The 6,724-nt window shown below is 41.6% G+C and overlaps 1 protein-coding gene across 1 annotated transcript in view; it reads left to right on the top strand.

Moving 5' to 3' along the window:
• Nucleotides 1–4,207: 4,207 nt before the first annotated feature.
• The window catches only part of LOC110172686 (rho-associated protein kinase 2-like), a 168,337-nt gene continuing 165,820 nt past the window's right edge, over nucleotides 4,208–6,724 (top strand). The window contains exon 1 of the mRNA XM_055149584.1: nucleotides 4,208–4,536. The gene's annotated coding sequence lies outside the window, so the exon portion shown is untranslated. The remainder of the gene's footprint in view (nucleotides 4,537–6,724) is intronic.

The following is a 6,724-nucleotide window of genomic DNA, read 5'->3' as shown; positions in this document are numbered from 1 at the left end:
AATCAAAATCATTCAAAAAAGATCCAAGAAACCCGGCCTCTTTTCTTTCAGTTAGGTTAAAAAAAGTTTCAGTTTTGCGAAGAATACGTAAAGTGTTTCGATGTGAAGGTGTTGGCCGTGTTGCTTCTGTCAGTCTGCCCTCAGTTGAGCGTTTTCAGAGAATGAATTATTCACAACAGAATATAATTTTGTGATGTTTTTACTACAGAAGAGGGAGAATTATGCGAAATCAATTTTTTTTTAAGCTTCTTTCTACCATGTTATGGAGAAATTAAACTGCGCGGAGACTCTAGGTGGCACATTTGGAAAAAATCGGGTCTGTGTCGAGCGAAAAAATCTAATTTGGGTCTCGTCAGGCTGCAGTCTGAACCTCGACACCGTGATCTAAATTCACGATGTGTTAGTAGTTATTACCTCCTCGTTAATTGGAGCGATACTTTTAATCAGGATTCAAATTCAATCCCGTGAACGTCCCTAATTTTCCGCCTCCCGTCTGCCTCGCGCCCAGACCAGCGCCCGCCGCCTCCTCCGCGCGTCGGTGTCTTTTACTGTGTGCTAAACCTGTATTTGAGTGTCCCCTCCATTCCAATGCAACGCCATCATCACAAACTAAGAATATCCTGGATGATCGGGAGCGGCCGGAGAACAGGTCACGGGCCCGTCACAGTGTAAATACAGCCATGACCTCAGCACTGGCTCAGTATGGGGACACACCATTCACAAACTGCCATACGTATCCTTGCACACGTCTTCGGACTCTGCCATTTTGAGTTTTGTGTCGGTAAAATGATGTACGATTGGACTCTCGTGTTTTACGTTTTGTTGTATTGTACAAAAATCCACAGGTACTCGGAGACCCCGGAAAAGGCATTTATGGGAATAGACGTATGTTTGTATGGATAGATATAACCAAAGTATATACAAGAGACTTGGTTTGTTATGTAAAGTCATGAATAAAAGTTATTCTATGAGCAACAACTCGCACTCTTCTGTTATTACAAGTACTACATCGTACGCAGTAGTAGTAGTAGTAGTAGTAGTAGTAGTAGTAGTAGTAGTAGTAGTAGTAGTAGTAGTAGAAGTAGTAGAAGTATTAGTAGCATAAGTAGTAAAGAATAGTAGTACAGTAAATAAAAATGTAGTGTAGTAAGTAAATTAAATAAATACACAAATACATAAATTAATATAATATAAAACTTAATATAACAAAAATACAGTGTAGTACTAATAGTAGTAGTAGTAGTAGTAGTAGTAGTAGTAGTAGTAGTTAATAGTAGTAGTAGTACAGTAGTAGTACAGTACAGTAGTACTAGTAGTACAAGTAGTAGTAGTAGTAGTAGTAGTAGTAGTAGTAGTAGTAGTAGTAGTAGTAGTAGTAGTAGTAGTAGTAGTAGTAGTAGTAGTAGTAGTAGTAGTAGTAGTAGTAGTAGTAGTAGTAGTAGTAGTAGTAGTAGTAGTAGTACAGTAGTAGTAGTAGTAGTAGTAGTAGTAGTAGTAGTAGTAGTAGTAGTAGTAGTAGTAGTAGTAGTAGTAGTAGTAGTAGTAGTAGTAGTAGTAGTCAGTAGTAGTAGTAGTAGTAGTAGTAGTACAGTAGTAGTAGTAGTAGTAGTAGTAGTAGTAGTAGTAGTAGTAGTAGTAGTAGTAGTAGTAGTAGTAGTAGTAGTAGTAGTAGTAGTAGTAGCAGTAGTAGTAGTAGTAGTAGTAGTAGTAGTAGTAGTAGTAGTAGTAGTAGTAGTAGTAGTAGTAGTAGTAGTAGTAGTCAGTAGTAGTAGTACAGTAGTAGTAGTAGTGGTACTCAGTTACTTTTACACGAGTACACGGAGTCTGACTTGGGTAGTACTTTCCCAGAATACTTGAATACTTTTTCTTGTACCACTACTTTGTACTTGTACTCGAGTCATTTAGAGGTGACGTTACTTTTACTTCAGTACAGTATGTGCGTCCCCTTCACCTCTGATCAGAGTACACGGTTCATAGTACTGGCGCGTGTAAAGTACTATAAATAGTGCGTGTAGCAGTAGGACCGCATTCCTCGCGCCCTGCGTCAGTTTGAACGGGAAACGCGCAAACATCCGGGACTCTCCAGGATTTTATAGCATAATGTACGATATAAAACGAGACATTAGACATTCCGCGAGGTAAAAGTTTTACCGCAGCGGCGCACGCACGTTTACGTACGAGCACGAAGCACAGGTGTGAGGAAGTCCAAACATGGGCGTAAACGGACCTGGAGCGAAGGCGACGCGACCGGAAACGAGCCGCGCTGCCTTCAAAATAAAACTGGAATAGAAGAGTAGCCCTATACATCGTGTGAGTAATGGCACACACAAACCTACGTGAAATTGGCCCCCATCAAACGCACACCTACACAAAAACTATGTCAGTCGTTTGTGCCGTTTTGTGCTGCAAAAAGTTTTGTTCGTGCTGTTTTAGTTTTTGAGGTATTAACGATTTTTTTAAAGGTCAAATTAGGGTCAGCCAGCCTCCGGGAAACTTCAAAATGTTCTAAAACGACACAAAATAGAGTCAGTTGTTTGCGTTTCGTTTGTGCTGCGAAAAGTTTCATTTGTGCGATTCTGGTTCTTAAGATATTATGAGTTTTATTTTGGGCCGATGACGTTTATCCAGGATGGCGCCACCTAGTGCCTCCGCTCAATTTCATTTCTCTCCAGCGACTAGGTCAGGAATCAGAATACACTAGACGGTTCACAAAAACCCCGGAAGTGCGAGTTCCTGCACCAGACAATCACCGAAGAGTCAGACATTCTGTGTTGTCAACGATTCCCGAGATCGAGGATTTAAAGCCGGAACAAAGAGAATGTTTGGTGAATTTTATCAAGGGGAAAGACGTTATTGTCCTTTTTCCTACGGGATTTGGAAAAAGCTTAATATACCAGTTAGCCCCGTTAGTGGAGCATTACATACGTCACGACCAAACAGCAGCGATTGGTTAAATAAAAAAAAAGTACCCGCCTACCGTCGAGCGAACGAATCCTAATGCTGCGAGGTCACACGGTTTCTACGAAGTGAAACCTGGTTTAATCCTGGTTTTGTCTTGTTTTAGTCCTGGTTTAGCCCTGGTTTAGTCCTGGTTTAGTCCTGGTTTAGTCCTGGTTTAGTCCTGGTTGGTTCAGACGTATTTTTGACAGTCGAGTCACGTCGGTGAATTCGTGTTTCATACTGACGAAAGTGTAATCGTGATTGTAATTCTTGACGTCGTAACTTTTCAATTCATGTTCTGATGGATAAAATACACAACACATTTTATATACGACTGGACTCATTTGAGAGTTTACAGATATTTATTTTATGCTCAACTACAGACAAACATGCACAGATTTCTATCCTATGCACACAAATATTTCTGAAAGTTTTTTTTTACTCCATATATATGAGTTAAATGACAAAATTCAACCGCGGTGAAAAAAAAAATAGGCTAATCAAGGCTCATGACTGAAACCCTTGAATATTTTTCCACATAAAATCATTTAAATAAAAAGGTCATGATCTGGTGATGATGACGTTTTAAAACTAAACCAGATGCAGAAGTTGAACAGTGCGCTTTATTACGTCCGCCAAGGAGGTTATGTTTTTGCCGACGTTTGTTTGTTTGTTTGTCTGTTTGTTTGTTTGTTTGTTTGTCTGTTAGCAACATAACTCAAAAAGTTATGGACCGATTTTGATGAAATTTTCAGGATTTGTTAGAAGTGTGAAAAGGAAGAACTGATTTCATTTTGGGGCTGATCCGGAAGAAATCCCGGATTCTGGATCACTTTGAAATTTTAGTTAACATTGTGGTAAATGGGGCCAAAAATTTAGTTTCTCAATATCTGGGTTAATTATTGACCAAACCCCATGAAATTTGACTCAGGGATGGACAATGGGATCCTCTTTCATATTCCAAATTGAAAGATACGAGACAAATATTTATGGAAAACACAATTAATATGAGGGGGACTGTAGTCCTTGGCGGAGGTCTGCGCTCTCTGACTGCTTTTCTACTTTCCAGAGCGCAGACTTCACCGTGACCTCTGCAGTCTGCGTAACGATCTCCACGATGTTCTCCACCTGTTGCGCTTTTACTGCGCCAGCTCTGACCGGAAACACTTCGGTCCACCTCCGCGCGCTGCCCCCGCCCCCTCCCCCTCCCCTTCCCCACCCCCCTCGTACCCCTCCCCGGGTGCGTGCCATGCGTGCGTCCCCGGAGCGCAGGAGGAGCAGGTCGCCCGGAGTTGCGGCTCAGATTTTGTGTTTGCGTCTCCTCCACTTTTAAACTTTTTTTTTTTTTTTTTACCTGCGCGTCACCGGCTCCTGCGCGCACCTGACAGCCCCGCTCCTACCCGCGCGTGGGCCACTTCTCCCGGCCTCACCTTGACAGAAACCCCGGGGACTGTCTCTGCTCTGGCTCTGGATCAGTCAGTGGAGCGCGGCGGCGGCGGCGGCGGCGGTGGTGGTGGTGGTTCGTTGGAGTGCGCCCCACATGAGGAGGAGGAGCGGGCTGTGAGCGCTCGGACCTCCGCCTGAACTCGGAAATACGTGAGTTTTTCGAGCATAAACAAAAAAAACCAGACACTCAAACGATCTCTCACAATCATTTTAAAGCTTCCACGTGACGCTTTTCTCTGTTTATCTGTGTTTAAAAAGTTGTTTACGTGTCAAAAATCTACCTGGAGTTTTGTTTCATTCACTCACCTTGCAGATTTAGACAGAAAACACTCATGATCTGGGTAATTTCAGTCCTGGAATTGGTCATTTTTTACTAAACACGAGGTAAAAACTACAAAGTGGAACAGCATTTTGAGCTTTGGAGATGCACAGACTATTAATAAAGAGTTACTCAAACATGTGTGAATGAAACAAAACAACTCCAGGCGTGTTATTTTGAGGAGGTAACAGCATTAGAACATGGTTTAAAGCTCCACAAGAGTCAAAAAACTAAATCTAGTCAAGTTAAAGTGACTTGAATTAAGAAAGTTTTATTGTGATTTGAGGAAATTTCACTTGACACTTGAGTTTTTGTACTGAAAATCCATCTTGCTGCGCTTAAAATGAGAAAAAACAACAACTATTTTGCGCTTAAAATAAGAAACGGAATCGAATGTTGCTCGACTGAAGTAAAACACAATCTGTGTGTCGTTCGTTCATTCGTTTTTTTTAAAATAAAAGCAAAAATAAGAAAATGAAAAAACAACAATTTCTTCACTGTTTGTCTCTAAAACCAAAATGATAAAACAGAAAACGATTTTTAAGTTTTCGATTTTGTGTTTAAATGAAAAATGGAAAAAACGGATAACGGACGTTTCTCGTTTTCGTGATTTAAACTGTGATGCCGGACTGAACCAGGACTAAAACAGGACTAAAACAGGACTAAACCAGGACTAAACCTGGACTGAACCAGGACTAAACCTGGACTGAACCAGGACTAAAACAGGACTGAAACCAGGACTAAAACAGGACTAAACCAGGACTAAAACAGGACTAAACCAGGACTGAAACCAGGACTAAAACAGGACTAAACCAGGACTAAACCAGGACTAAACCAGGACTAAAACAGGACTAAACCAGGACTAAACCAGGACTAAAACAGGACTAAAACTAGGACTAAACCAGGACTGAACCAGGACTAAACCAGGACTAAACCAGGACTAAAAACAGGACTAAAGAAACCAGGACTAAAACTAAACAGGACTGAAACCAGGACTAAACCAGGACTAACCAGGACTAAACCAGGACTAAACCAGGACTAAACCAGGACTGAACTAGGACTAAAACAGGACTAAACCAGAACTAAACCAGGACTAAACCAGGACTAACCTAGGACTGATTCCAGGACTGAAGAGGAGGACTAATCCAGGACTGAACTAGGACTAAACCAGGACTAAAACAGGACTAAAACAGGACTGAACTGGTCTCAGTCCTTGTCTGGTCCTGGTCCTGGTCCTGTCCTGGTCTCAGTCCTGGTCTCGGTCCCGGTCTCGGTCCCGGTCTCGGTCTCGGTCCCGGTCTCGGTCCTGGTCTGGTCCTGGTCTCAGTCCTGGTCTCAGTCTCGGTCTCAGTCCTGGTCCTGTTCCTGTCCTGGTCTGTTCCTTGTCTCGGTCCTGGTCTTGGTCCTGGTCTCGGTCCTGGTCTCGGTGCTGGTCTTGGTCCTGGTGCTTGGTCCTGGTCTCGGTCCTGGTCTCGGTCCTGGTCTTGGTCCTGGTCTCGGTCCTGGTCTCGGTCCTGGTCTCGGTCTTGGTGATCACTGTTTTACACAGTAAACACAAATATTAAAAACACAGTTACAAATAAAGTGTTACAGGTTTATGGTTTTGTTCATCACACTTGACTAAAAATCACAATAAAAAACAAGATTTTCCAAAACAGGGTAGTAAAACTAGATAAATAAATAGATTACAATTTATTAGAGATGTAACAGTAACCGAAATTTCGTGATATCGTGGACCATCACAACATATAAAATTATAACTTTCTTCTTCTCTTAAATTCATTGTTATGATGCAGCAGTAACTAAAATACAGAGGAAACTACATATCCCATGATCCTTTGCTGCTTCATTCCAATCTACATGCTGAAATAACGTTTACTAAGCACTTTTAAATCTTAATTATTTGGATTATGATGAGGGAAAAGTTGCATATTCACAATAAATATCGTACCGTGAGATGCACATCGTGAAAATATCGTATCGAGAGAATCGGATATCGTTACATCTCTGCAATTTATA

This window comes from Boleophthalmus pectinirostris, unplaced genomic scaffold (genome assembly GCF_026225935.1).
Source record: "Boleophthalmus pectinirostris isolate CB_2022bp ecotype Guang Dong unplaced genomic scaffold, ASM2622593v1 HiC_scaffold_13, whole genome shotgun sequence".
NCBI lineage: Eukaryota > Metazoa > Chordata > Actinopteri > Gobiiformes > Gobiidae > Boleophthalmus > Boleophthalmus pectinirostris.
This window is presented reverse-complemented; position numbering and strand designations above follow the sequence as displayed.